The sequence below is a fragment of the Pinus tabuliformis genome, chromosome 3_1, assembly GCF_031772625.1.
Source record: "Pinus tabuliformis cultivar Carrire ecotype Pingquan chromosome 3_1, CPIR1, whole genome shotgun sequence".
In the NCBI taxonomy this organism is placed as follows: Eukaryota; Viridiplantae; Streptophyta; class Pinopsida; order Pinales; family Pinaceae; genus Pinus; species Pinus tabuliformis.
In genome coordinates, this window is record NC_142301.1 from 812,594,261 (window position 1) to 812,609,829 (window position 15,569).

The 15,569-nt window shown below is 33.1% G+C and overlaps 1 pseudogene; it reads left to right on the plus strand.

The window, feature by feature from the left end:
- The first annotated feature begins 183 nt into the window (after nucleotides 1-183).
- Nucleotides 184-5,751, plus strand: LOC149189957 (cold-responsive protein kinase 1-like; annotated as a pseudogene).
- The last annotated feature ends 9,818 nt before the right edge of the window (nucleotides 5,752-15,569 follow it).

Genomic DNA, 15,569 nt, shown 5'->3' on the forward strand with positions numbered 1-15,569 from the left:
ATAAATGCCGGTGACATGAGCAGTCGCAAAGTCAAGTCAAGTCAAGTCAATAGACGTTTAAGAATCAACCTGGCTTTGGATAATGAATGCCAGAGGCATTAGCTGCAGAAGATAATATATGGGTTGAGCTGCTCTTCAGAAAATAGATTCAGATGAACAAAACAGGGTTTAACTCCTGATCTTATGCCAGTGTGCGCTGACGCCACGATTGCCATTAACATGAAAGCATCAATATTCAGTACCATGTTACTTTTCGCGATCCATTTGTTCACGCGTAAGCCCCTCTCAGCGGCTGATCCGGGGACTGCTGTCGTTTGGTTTGGTTGTGAGAGAGGCGAATACAGAAACGGTAGCTCCATGGCCCAATGTTGGAAAGATCTATCCCAAAAGAGCTGCGGGGCTTGCCTGACTTCTGCCTTCTCAACACTAAAATCATGCTCTACTGGGACTATTGGAGCACAATTCGGATCTAAGAATTGTTATTTGCGTTTCGAGGAGTATTCTTTTTTCAATTCGTCCGTCGCCCCTCCACATCCGTCCCCATCCCCGCCGCCGCCTCCTCCAGGTAAAACTCCTACAGTATACGGTATTTCTTTCGCATAGTTTACCATGACAAAGAATATACTGCTTTAGTAAGGGTTTATATATTTTTGGTGGAGTAGATCATTCGCCGTAACTTAGACTTCCTGTGCAAATCGCAGAAGGAAAAAAACATAATGTACTTGCTAAAACTCTGGGCGCGGTAGTCGCGGCTATTGTATTAATTTCGGCTAGTGGATTTTGCGCGGGGAAATTTTTGGCTCTGCTGGAACGGCTTTCTCGAATCAGAGGTATCGAAATTGTTAAATGATTCAGTTTTAAGATTCCGCAATGAATCCATTTAGTTTGGGGCGATTGTAAGTAGCGTAGCCGTCACAGTTGTGTCACAATTCTCCACCTTTTCAAAGTGACCAACGCTAGCCTTTCCCTCTACCGATGCCTTGTTGGAAGAATCACCGCACCTCTATAGAATCCGTAATTTCCACCCTGGGGATCCTAGTTACTGGCTTGTAATATTTACCAATACCTTCGGGTTTTGGTGTAACGGCAAACCTCCACATGGTATCAGAGCTTGGACCCAGGTTCGATTCCCCCAAGTTGCGTTTGAGGGGGGGTGTTGGAAGAATCACCGCACCTCTATAGAATCCGTAATTTCCACCCTGGGAATCCTAGTTACTGGCTTGTAATGTGTACCAACACCTGCGGGTTTTGGTGTAACGGCAAACCTCCACATGGTATCAGAGCTTGGACCCAGGTTCGATTCCCCCAAGTTGCGTTTGAGGGGGGTGTTGGAAGAATCACCGCACCTCTATAGAATCCGTAATTTCCACCCTGGGGATCCTAGTTACTGGCTTGTAATGTTTACCAACCTGCGGGTTTTGGTGTAACGGCAAACCTCCACATGGTATCAGAGCTTGGACCCAGGTTCGATTCCCCCAAGTTGCGTTTGAGAGGGGGTGTTGGAAGAATCACCGCACCTCTATAGAATCCGTAATTTCCACCCTGGGGATCCTAGTTACTGGCTTGTAATGTTTACCAATACCTGCGGGTTTTGGTGTAACGGCAAACCTCCACATGGTATCAGAGCTTGGACCCAGGTTCGATTCCCCCAAGTTGCGTTTGAGGGGGGGTGTTGGAAGAATCACCGCACCTCTATAGAATCTGTAATTTCCACCCTGGGGATCCTAGTTACTGGCTTGTAATGTTTACCAACCTGCGGGTTTTGGTGTAACGGCAAACCTCCACATGCCTCCATCTCCCACACCTTTCACGCGGGTCACCCGAGCACACACCATGGTGGTTGACCAACTCTGGTTTAGGGTTTGTTTACAATTCCATAAAAAATTGCTGCGTTTCAAGTCTACTATGAACCAAATTTTGCTTTTGTTTACAATTGGATAACCGTAGGTTGTTGGGAAAATAAGAGAATTTCAGCATGATATTGATAAAATTGGGAAATTTTTCAAAAACCTGGTTATATAGTGAATAGGCTTCACGATTTTGAATGCCCCAGAATTCTAAATAATTATTCCATTTCCACTTAAAAATATTTAAACACTCCTATTAATCAAATTTCTCGAAACATTAATTATGGACACCGTTGGATAAAACCTGATCCCCTTATTACGATCCGAATGTTGCTGATAAGTGAACTCTGCACCACAAAATTTTACTCTTCACCCCTTCAAGTCTTAATAAATTTATCTTCCATCGATTCTCCCTTGTGACAAGCTCCGCCATTTGTACTTCTTCCTGGCTTTTTGCATATTTTTGAACCCTTCCAGTTTTAATAAATTTATCTTAAAGTCCATCCCCCTTCTCACAAGCTCCGTTCCCAACCTTCCCCTCGCTTTTGCATATTTTTCAAGAATATCAATCATTCACTTAAATGAGGATTTTCTCCTCACAATCTTGGTTTACTATCACTTTAAAATCTTTGGCATATTTTTCAAGAATATCAATCATTTGAAATATTTTGCATATTTTTCAAGAATATTAATCATTCACTTAAATGAGGATTTTCTCTTCACAATCTTGGTTTACTATCACTTTAAAATCTTTTGCATATTTTTCAAGAATATCAATCATTTACTTAAATCAAGGTTTTCTCCCCCACAATCTTGGTTTACTATCACTTTAAAATCTTTTGCATATTTTTCAAGAATATTAATCATTCACTTAAATCAGGGTTTTCTCCACACAATCTTGGTTTACTAGAAAATCTTTTGCATATTTTTGAAGAATATTAATCATTCACTTAAATCAGGGTTTTCTCTATACAATCTTGGTTTACTTTGAATTCATAAAGATCAAAGATAGTTGGAATATCTTAGAATCAGATTTTGGATTATGAATTTATAAAAAATAAAGATAGTTGGAATATCTTAGAATTAGAATTTAGATTATGAATTTATAAAAATTAAAGATAGTTGGAATATCTTAGAATTAGATGGTCAGAGAAAAGTTTGACCTTTCTCCTAACCATTTGATTCCATGATATTTAGAATGTTTCTAGAATTCATTTAATTTTTTAGCTTTAATTATGTCATCTCCATAAATATCTATTTATATAAGTGTCTATATTTTGGAATAGGGTTTCAAGAATTTTAATTTAATTATCAATAGTGAATAATAGATATTTATATTTTATTTAATATTTTAAGATATTCTTAGTATCATACATAAATGAAAAGTTGAAATTTATTTTCAAAATTTTATTTTTTTATTTTTTTATTTTTAATTATATTTATTAAAAAAATGTAATATATCCTGGCATTTAAAATCAATTACAAGCTATAATATTAATAAGCTATAATATTATACTTTGATATTTTAACAAAATCTCTTTAAAATTAAAAATCTATCATAATGTACTTCTATCACAAATATTTTTTTAATTCATAATAAGTGGAATAAAACTATAATTTACATAAATCTTATGATTTATTCAATTTTATGAGACGCGGGTTGATCTTTAGCAATATTTCAAACCCATTCTGTAGAATGATGAGGATATTTTTTATTTTTATATTATTATTTCAAGTTATGTATATTTTTATTTATGATGCGAAAAAGTTTGAGGAACACTAAATACTAAATGTTAAAGGATTAACTTGAAATTTTCTATTTATAATGTTAGAAATTAAACAAAAAAATAAATTCACGGACTGGCATATGGCTAGATAAGCAGGCGGTTTGAGATTGTGCGGTTTGAGATTGTGTGGCAGGTGAGGAAGGAGCAATTATGTTAAACCCAATTATAGCTGCTTCGGAATTCAATTTCAAGTATGATATTTTGAGAGAGGCTACCTTTAACTTCAAACCAGAAAACAAGCTTGGCCAGGGAGGTTTTGGATCCGTCTTCAAAGTGACCTCAGTGTTTCATTTAATAAATTGAAGTATTTAGATACACCATCCAGGGTAGATTATAAATAATATTAAGGTACCTTTGATGTGCAGGGGGTTCTTCCAGGTGAAAGAGAGGTTGCAATCAAACGGTTGGATATGAGTTCAAGGCAAGGAGATCTTGAATTTCTGAATGAAGTGTGCAGCACAGGAATCTAGTCAAATTGCTTGGTTGCTCTGTTGATACCTCGGAAAGGCTATTAGTTTATCAATATCTCCCCAACAGTAGTCTCGACAAGTTTCTATTCGGTTTCTACTCTTTCTTCACTCTAATTGGGTTTTGTTCTCTTTTTTCCCTTTCTTTCTTCTCATCTTTTTAGGGTTGTGTATAATGTAGTTGGTTAATGTTCTTATCAATCAATGTTATTGATTTATTAATTGTAGATACAGCCAGACGTCATTTACTTGATTGGAAAGCGAGGTATGATATCATGGTGGGAATTGCCCGCGGCCTAGCCTATCTTCACGCGGAATCTGCAATTAGGATAGTCCACAGAGATATAAAAGCAAGTAATATTTTACTGGACGAGAATTACAGACCGAAGATAGCAGACTTTGGGTTAGCGAAACTCTTTGCAGAAGATATCAGCCACCTTAGCACTACAGTTGCAGGAACTTTGTAAGAACTCTCCAACATTCACTCTGGTCAGAGCATAGTCATCATTAAATAATTTGAACTATAAATAAACCCATTACAATTCATACTTCTGAATCTGCTTCATATGATTTAGACGGATGTAGAGATTTATTTTTTGCTGTTGACATTGAGCTGAGGTTACATGGCTCCTGAGTACGCCTTACGCGGACAGCTGACAGAGAAAGCAGATGTATTCAGCTTTGGAGTGCTTCTACTTGAGATTATCAGCGGGAGAAAGAGTCAGAGTTTGGCTCCAGACGCGGAGTTCCTCATCGAAGGAATATGGCTCATATAGATTTCATCTTTCTGGCTGAAAATTTCCAAAGTATGCACGTCATTTTTGCTCATTAACATTTTGTGTTTTGTTGATATTGGCCAAACAGACATGGAAACTCTATAAAGCAGACAGAGGTTTAGAAGCTAAGGATGCCACATTGGAGGGAAGCTATTCAGTGGAGGAAGCGATTAAAGTGATTAAAATTGGCCTTCTGTGCACACAAGGAGCTGCAGCGTTGAGGCCTTCAATGTCTCGTGTGGTGTGGATGCTGACAAATGAGCGAGAACATGATCTTCCTTCGCCCACAAGGCCTGCTTTTATAGATCTCGATTCAGGAGGCGCACATCGCAAACTTAAACATCATGTTCCTCACAACCCCGAGGGAACATCAAGCAGTGGCACAGCAACTTCTTCGACAACAAATTCCGATATCTATTCTGCTGCTGCTGATCCTACGTCAGGGTCTCTGCAACCGAGGTGAAAATCAGCCTCTATCGGTTGGCATTATATTACTTTATTAATGGACGCCATTATTTTCTCTCTTAATGTGTGGAAGAAGGTTTTTGTTTTTGTAACACTACTGCAATCCTAGGAAGTGTATTGTTATGACTATTCATAGGAGTTGATTACATTTGGTGCTAGCATAAAGATGGTAGACCATTCTGGTGTGCCAATTCTTTTTTATTTACAGAGGGTACGGGTGATCACAATCTGTTAGGTGGTAGTATTGCTCTCGCCAGTGTGAATGGGTTGGCATCTTCACGCTCTAGTGGCATCATCGTCAGCTTGTAGGGTAATCATATTCACGCTTTGGTCCTATCATCTCCCATAGGCATTATAGCTATTGAGGATGTTGCAGGTGCAGTGTCCTCTACGTTGATATTTTACTTCCGTGTGATGACTATAATGATATGGAATTTTTTTTTCATAAGTTATATAATTAGTACATGTTTGTTCAAAGCAATATTATTGATGTCTCGGCGTATAATAGACGGTAATGTCATTATAGTGAAACGGTAATGTCACTAAAGTGAAATAATGTTAGTCTGGAATTCAATTTTTCATCAATAAGTATATGGTTTTTCAAACTAATATAATTGATGTGTCACTGGCGTTTCAAACTAATATAACTGATGTGTTAGTGGCGACGATAGGGCATATTATTGAGATAATTTTGTTCCAAATTTTATGTAAGGTTTATATATATATATATATAAAAGAGGTTAATATATAATTTTGAAAACTAATGATGTATAATTTTTTTTTTTAATTGTAAAAGATAGATATATAACTATTTTGATCTGTGATTTATTAAATAATGAAAGAAATCATGTGAGATGTGAATTTTTTTGTCTCAATGCAATTTTTTTTATTTTTTATTTTATTTTTATATTTAAAGATTTGATTTATAAAAATATTAGTAAATTTAAAATTAAGATAAGTATATGTTATTTAACAAATTTATTTAAATAAATTTATTTATATTTATATAAATTTCACATATCTATATATAAAAAAAATATTTTTAATTAAACATTTTTTTATCATGTTTTATAATTTTTTAATATGCTAGGCATAATATTGATTATATCTATTCTAAAAGTTTATTAGAGTTATAAAGTTGTATTTGCTTATTAATTAAATTTAAATATGAATTGAATGATTATAAAATGTATATTAATTTGTAGCTATATATATATATATATATATATATATATATATATATATATATATATACCGATATTTTTATTTATAATTATTTGTTTATTAATTCGATTTATTAAGTTTTCATATCCCTTTTTATTAGGTCTATAGCCATGTCTATTTTGGAATAAGGATTTTAGAATTTTAATTTAATTATTAATAGTTATTAGGTTGATGGTAGGGATTTAACCATGGAAGAATATTTTAAAATATTCTTAGTAGTAGTCATAGATCAAAGGTTGAGATTTATTTCTAAAATAGTTATGTCATCTCAAATAAAAACAAGGTCATGAGAACAAGTTATGGGTATTTTGGACATATAGTATTGATAAGCCATGGTAGTAGCCATGATATTGTAACAAAACCTATTTATAAATTAAGAATCTCCATGATATAAATTGGAATTTAATTTCTATGGTTATCAATATTTTAACTTGTTTTTATGGTTAACTCATATATTAATTATCTTTATAATTAAAAATAATAATAATTTAAAACAAAGTTATAGTTTAGTTTTTTTTATGATTTTTTTTAATTATACAGTTACGAGCGTCTATTTTTCAATAGGAATTTTAATTTCATTATAAAAAAATACTAAGTGGATGACAATGATTTAACCTTCATACAATATTCTAAAATGTTTTTAGTAGCCATAAATCAAATATTGAGATTTATCTTAAAACTAGTTATGCCCTTTTTTTTCTTTCTAATTAAATTGATTAATTTAAAAAAATTGTTATATGAACACTAGTTATGGTTTTCTGGACATGTGACATTACTAAGCCATGGTATTGCCCATGATTGCACTGAGAGGTGCATAGCTCATTATGAGAGCAATGTGTGATTTCCTCCATGCTAGTGGAGTTGACAAGTGTCCTTTTAAATTTTTTTTATATATTCCTAAAAAAATCAAAACAAAACAAAAATCAATGTCCACCGTAATAAAAAAAAATTGATGTTATAAGATGTGTAAATATATTTCTCCCTTTCTTAGCCATAGATAAATATTTTGATATCCCTATTACGTAACACAAGTTTATGATGATGATGATGATCATGATGATGGTTACCATCCACTGAGACCAAATTGGTCTATCGGACCCATAATTTTCTTTCTTAGTTTCTAATTGTCTGGCTCCTCGTCCTTCTTGGCGAGATTGGTGCTGTAGCTTTCCTTCTTTCTCTACAGTCTTCCAACTTTCTTTATCTTGCATCTCCTTCATCTCTTCTGATTCTTGGGACATTAGTGTCTTAGCTTTGCGATCTATTGCGTTCGTCCTTTTGAAGATAGTCGGAGAAGAAGTTTGGTCTAGGAGATCTACTTTGCTATTAAATGGAGATTTATTTTGTGCGGTATTCGAACCCTCATAACTTGAGGGGTTGTCGAGTTCACTCTTTTGTTGTTGGGTGGGGCTTTCCCCCTACTTGTCTTGAGAGTTGTTTCTTTCTTGCCCAATTTCTTGTGATTGAGAGTTTTCTCAAGAGTATTCTTCTTTGATGACAGTGTAGTGTTCCTTTTGTGCTCTTTCCCACCATGTAGATCTGCGGTGATTTTTTCTAGCAGAATTTTTCTGGGAGGCTTTTGGGCAATTTTTGGCTAGGTGGCCCGTCTCAAAGCAGGATCGATATCTGAAGAGGACACTTTCATAATCGAGTTTCTGGTTCCACACATAGTCTTTACTTGTTAGGTGTATTTCAGTTGGGAATCCGACGCTAAAGTCCATTTCTAGATAGATGCGTGCATAGGTGGTTCTGGCATATTCCTCTGTTTTTGGGCACCTGCAGTAAAATTTCCCAATTGCATTTCCAATGGCTTTTAGCGAAGAGAGATTCCAGAGATGCAATAGTAGGTTTGGCAATCTCACCCAAACTGGTGCTGAGGTTATCACTGTTGTTGAGGGATCAAATGATGGGTTCCATGGCCTCATGAATAGGCTTGATTTTTCCCAAAACCAAGGGCTGGAATCTAGAATATATTGTTTGCTTTTAGGGTTTTCAAAGTCTACTATAAATAAACCCCTAGCACAGGGGTAGATATTAATTGCATCAGGAATTAGAGGCTTCCATACCTTCGAGATCCAACTGTGGAGAGTTTTTAGCCGCAGCCAAAAACCATTGAATTGGCAGATTAGGGCACTTTCAGAGAACTTCAAAGCCTCATCGAGTGAGGCCTGGACCACCTAGACAGTGGGAGCTGGGGCTTCACTGACGATATGGGCAGGAGCTTGCCCCCTAGAGGCGGATGGAACCGAGCTAGCAACTATTTTCACGAAGCTGGGAGCCATTTGGAGAATTCTCTCTTGCTGAGTATAGAAGATTGTCGAAGAGAAGCAACAAAATCGACAGATCTACAACTTGGAGAGCCGCTCTATATCTCAATAGAGCCACAGATCTAGAGAAATATAAAACCTAAGGGCCACAGAGGAATCGATAGACCTATTAAATCATACCTGGCAGATATAACCATAGAAGGCCCAATCGAGCCGCAGAAGAAATCGACAGACCTGTGAGATGGAGAGCCACAGATCTAACATGGAGAGCCACAGACCTATTAGATCTCGTAGATCTAACTTGGAAGATCTTGGAGAGCCGTAGACCTTGGAGAGCCCAATCGAGCTGTAGACCCTGATCTATTTCAAACTTCCCAAAAAAAATAATTAAATTACAGAGTAGCAATCAAAAACGTATTAGGGTTCTTAACAACCTTAGGCTTCTTACCAACCTTCGTGGATTGAAAATTCAGATCATTAGCTGGATAGAATGATCAAGACGAAGTTGGGAGACTTGCATATCATTGGCATCTGATGGCTTCTCTATCTTCTTTTCAAATGCCACTCGAATAGCATTGTAAGTTAGAAACTGAAGGGTCAATCTTACACAGAGAAGCCGCAAACATGTGAGAGAAGCCGCAGAAGGGATCGACAGACTTACAACTTGGAGAGCCGCAAAAGGACTAGTTTCTTGATATATCGCTCAATACATTAAAATTTAAAGAGAAATAAAGTAATTAAAACTAAAAAAATGATATTTTCACTTTTAGAATGTAAGGAAGATGAATAATTATTATATGTTTAAAAATATTTTAATATAAAACTTAAATAAATTATTTGAATATGCATCTTAACTAATCTGTTTTAATATCAATTTCTTATACACACATATCCCCATATTATATAAACCAGTTATCAACTATGCATATATTATATATGACTCAAAAAAGTTATTTATATATCATATGAAGTGATTGAGAAAAATATATGGTTAGAATGTTTAACATAATTGGTCAGTTTTGTGTTGTAATTGCAAGTTTAAGGTATATAGTCTATGCAATCAAAGTGCTCAAGGAGATTTTTAAGGGATCTAGTTTATGCATCAACAAATACAATTCAGGCATTGAATCTATTTATGTATTCAAAATGCAATTTGAAGCATATATGTATATGTATATGTATATATATATCAACGTTGGACCATGGAATAGAGGGATCAAGAACATTTTACTTTAAAAAAAGGTTTGTATTACACTGGTATTATAACCAAGCTTATTTCCAAATTAGAAATTTACATGGTTAAATAGAGATTAATCTATATAATTAAGGATCTTGTTACATGTTTTTTAAATGTATATATATCTAACTCATATACTCGTTATATGTTTTTTTTTTATAATTTATTTTAACAACTTAAGACGTATAATGAAATAAGTACCTCTTGATTTGATCATTAATATATAGTTTTTAAAAATAATAATTAATGTATTGATATTGGTGGTTTAATAATGTCAATATCAAAATTAATATATAGTTTTAAAAAATAATGATTAATGTATTGATATTGGTGATTTTAATAATGCCAATATCAAATTTAATTAGACATAAAATCTTCAATTTTTTAATAAAGAAATGTATGTGTTTAATGTTTTTAGTGTACCCAATAAAATATGAATATTTGTTTAAAAATAAGAAAAATAATTATATGTATAAATGAAAGAGATAGAAGTCAAGAGTTATTAGTAAAATTAAAATTAAAACTAAAATTTAAATTTAAATTTTATTATGGAAAAATAAGTATAAGTTTAATTAAATGACTAAAAATAATGGACGTGCAAATTATAGATATATTAGTTAAGAGTTAAACTTAAATTTAAAATAAAATATTGATGCACTTAGAGGTACATTTTATATTTCAATATCATGAAGATGTGTGATTCCATCTATGTTCAATAGGGAGTTTACACGTGTTTATCTTAAAATAAAATAAATTATTTTCTAAATAGAAAATAAATATGCATGTTTGGTTAGTATTAATTAAAAGTATTATAAAATATCAGTATCATGGCCTTTCAAGTTGTTCTTGATATTACAACCCAATTTAAATAAAATATGTCAATGGACACATCACATAATATAATTTAATATCAACTTTAAAAATAGATAGAGTAATTAGAATTAAAAAGAAACATGGGTAAGATTTTTAAATCTTATACTTTAAAAAAATATTTCAATATGGGGTTTAAATAAACTATTTGAAGATCTATGTTAAGTATCGAAAATCTATGAGTAATTTATAGCGACATCAATTTTATATATATATCTATATATATAGAAAGAAAAATTTAGAAAAATTTAGAAGAAAATAGTTTAATGTTGTATATAATAAAATATTCAATTTTCAATGAAAAAGGTAATTGAAAGTTAAAATATAAAATAAAATATATGAAGTACTTCTTGATAGAGGGAGATGTGTTGGCATCAACTAGAATTATCCCCATGTCTCAAGACACAAAATGGTTCATTTTATTATAAGTATGAAACAAAAGGAAATGTTCCTCTTCCTTCTGAACAACACCAAAACATTTCTAGTTGAGAGATCCAAAACATTCCTACTCCCTACATTGTTGAACAAGTGGAAAAAGTTCTAGCCATGGAAGTAAATCTTCCCAAGGTAAACTCTCACTTTAATCTCCTCAAATCTAAGGCTCTCATTTGTATGTTTAATGAATTTTGGCCAAATCGAATGCATTACAACAATCGATTTTTTCTCTCTGAACACAAACTGTGATTTTGATTTATGCTCTAAAGGATTTTTCATTGTTCAATTTGAATAAAAAAAAGACATTTTTCCATGGATGCATTCCCATGGTTTTGGGGTAATGTTGGGCTTTACATTACTCCATGGTTCCAATAATTCGTTGTGACAACTATGGTGGTTTCTACAATGCTGGTATGGGTGAGACATCTAAATCTTTCCCTTCTTTTCTGGCACCACAAAGTCCTTGAAGAAACTGGGAACTCACTTGGGAAATTTAAGAATATGGACCGAGAAAGGATAGATAAAGGTCCTTTTAATTTTTCTAGAAGATGTGTAGAGATAGACTTTAGTAAAGGGATACGTGGCCACATTAAATTGAAACACAATTTTTTTTGGACATAATATTAGATTATAAGAATAATATATTTAAGTGTAGAACATGCTTTCAAACCAAACACATACAGAACTCATGTCCTCAGGTAAAAATGAGCACAAAAAAGAAAGAGAGGCAGGTCTATAAACAAAAAGGATCGCAGTTTCCATATTCACAACTTTTAGATGATGAAAAAGAGGAAAACATGGAGAGTCAACCAATCCAAGCAAAAGATGATGTACAAGTTCATCATGAAAATCACTTTCCTTTCTTTTCCCTGACATGTTTCCATTCCCCAGGATTGGGGTTTAATGGATGGTTTTTATCACCCTAATGATTTGATGTTTTTTTGTGTGTGATGCTTCCTTGGAGTTTTAGTAAAATTAAAAACAATTATGATTATTTTTGTCTTATTATAATATTGTATTAAATGATAATATTATGTTAATTTTATATTTATGTCATAAGGTGATCCCTTTGAGAAAGACTCCCCCATGTGCTACCTTGCACCACTATGCAGCTTCAAATTCAATGTTAGACGATTGAATAATAGTGAGCCATCAAATTACTAAACAATTCATAGTTAATAATAGTTTCAAGTTAATATTGAGTTAATAGTTAACAAAAGAATTAGAAGTTTAACTCCTCAAAAACTAATTTTAACCATTTACCTTCTGTGTCTTCATATTGAGAGAGTGAGATAGCAGAAATGAGTGTGAATTATGGAATTAAGTTAATGGATAGACTATTTATTCAACAATAGGCATTTCAAGAACAACATATTTTACTTTCCCTCCACAATCAATACTCAAATCTTGCCAAGGAGTCACGGAGGGATTGTTTGGCACAATGGGGAGCCATAACAAGGCACCAGATTGCTTGGATAAAAGGCATCGAGTCTTCTCCATTTTCATTTCATACATGTTAATTTTATTTTTGTTTCGATTTTTTTCCTATTTTTGAGGGTTATAGATAGGGTTTCATATTTTTGTTTCAATTTTTTCCCTATTTGTTTCTTATTTATTGAGGGATATAGATAGATTCTTATCTTTTTTTTCAATTTTTTCCCTATTTATTAAGGGATATAGATAGGGTTTTATCTTGTATAGCTTGAAAAGAGGATGAAAACCTTACAAGACAACTATTATGAGATATCGTGAAGCAGAAAAACTCTTTTCTTGTGAAGTAGAATAACAACAGTATCACAAAAGTCCAACTTGCATCAGATGGTTGGAAGAAGAAGAATGTTGCTCTTGGGAGTGTAGTTATATGGATGCAAATGACACTCCAGAAAAAGTGGGAACTGTGCAACCAAGTGGGGACTCTTACCTGCCATTAGCTAGATGTTCTTTGAACCAAAATTGTTGATATGTCACATTTGAACACAAAGTCTATATTATAATTCCCACTATGCCATTGTTGGAGGATAGAAATATGTCATATTTCTTATAGCATTGATCAAGACAATGTAAAGGGATCTTCTAAGTAATAATAATAATAACTTGTGTAACCATAGTCATTGTGACAGACTTGGGAATCATATTTGATATTCAAAAAATGATAAGATTGAATGACCTTCTCATGAGTTTGAAGAGATTCTTAGGTGTTGGCAACAAGTGAAATAAAACAAGCATTGCAAGGGAAAAATCCTACCTTCATAAACACGGAAATGATTCTAAAGAGTTCGCAACGAATGTAATATAATAGACATTTAAAGGGAAAGATGCCAAATATATAAATGCGGAAATAATTAAGGGTTTGGATAATACATTTCTAACAAATGACACTACATCTATAAATAGAAATATAGTCAAGCCAGATGTACTTTTAGTTTTTCATTGCATAAATTTTTGAAAACTCATTTTCAATCAACTTTTCTTAGTGTGTGATTTATATCATTATTATTATTTAGTTAAGATATTTTTATTTTTATTATTTTTGTAGTGAGACTCTCAACCATGTAATATAAGAGAGATGTTTAAAAAAATATGATAATTTTAATTTTATGAATCTCGTGAGCATTTAATTATAAAATAGGAAAAAAATTTAGAAATTGATAAAGCCATTTTTAAAAAAAGTTTATTGATTAGTAGACAACTTATATTAGGAATTAAAGTTATATTTATGATTGGTTTTGAATAAGTTTCCTTTAATTAAAGCTCAAATAAAATAAATAGAAAAATTGGTATAATAGTTCATTAATATGTGTTAATATATTATTATGAAGAACATTAAAACATGGACATAGGCATGTAGTACTTTCTTTAGTTGTTGGACATAGGCTCCTTGTGATTTTTTATCCTTATTTGCTTTCTTCAGATAATCTTAGTGTGACTATAAAATTTAAGAGACAAAATTAATCTAATAGTGTAGGATAGGTATGGAAACACCATAATTAACATGTCATCCATGACAGACATTAACAATATTTATCCTAAGAATTTAAGAGAATGCAAAGGGGATTAACAATAATGATTGAGATGTTTTTTTTTTCCAAAGAAAAAATTGTAATTTTATTATAAAGAAATTAAATTACATTTTCTAGAGGCTGAATTCCTTCCAACTAAAACCAAGATCAAAATCTTTGGAGGCAAAATATACTAGAAAAAAAAATCACTTGTAATAATCATGAAGATTCTATTTCTCCATTTCTTCCTATGCACTTTCTGCTAGTGACCACCTAAATATTCCACCAGAATGATTGCAAGATCCAAACCTGGCTCCACTTGATGTTGGTCTTTGATTTAATCTAAATATCTCGATTCATGAGCTCTCTTTGTTTCTGCAACGCCATCTGCTTGTCTTACCATCTGTGTTGAAGGAATTCTTTCATGACTCCTCTCCCCATCATGGTAAATCTATTATGAATAGTAAGTACTTTCCATTTTCTAATTATCCTTAATATCTTGAGAAGGGATATGTTCCTCAACATCCTGCTCTAATTTTGCAAAGTCAGTGTGCTACTAACCTTTCTTTTTTCAAGCTCCCCCCTTTTTCTTGTTCAGGTGTTTTTTGGCCCGTGGACATGAATAATGTAGGTGACCTGTTTGAAAACAAGTGCAACATCTAAATGTTGTGTTTTCATAATCCAAACTTTGGTTACATTCATAGTTTCCATTTTTCAATGGTATGTTGTCTGGTAAGCCTTTGCTACAAGCTATCTCTATATAAATCCAAGTAAAGGTAAAAATCCTCTTATAGGATTCAAGCATGAGATCGTGTCCGAGCCAGTGGGGTAATCAATCCTTCCTCATTGGGAACTATACTAGATATACACATATTAAAAATGGTAAACCTTGGATTAACCATTGTCGAGGAGCCTGGGGTCACTTGTTTGTAAACCTTGGATTATGTCAAGGAACCTTCAAGGGGATTGAGCTTGCTACTCTACCCTTGCATGTCTATCGGATCACAGACTGTTCCCCCAAGTATATTTGTTTCCATTGGTAACCATAGTGACCATATTCTATAGGATTCTTTCCTAAGGTGACGGTGGAGGGAAGATCCCACTGTACCTGGAGCAAACGTCGACTAGACTCACTTGGATTTTCTGGGGGGTTCTCTTCACTCGAGACGGTTTAGTGGAGAAACTTGTGCCAATC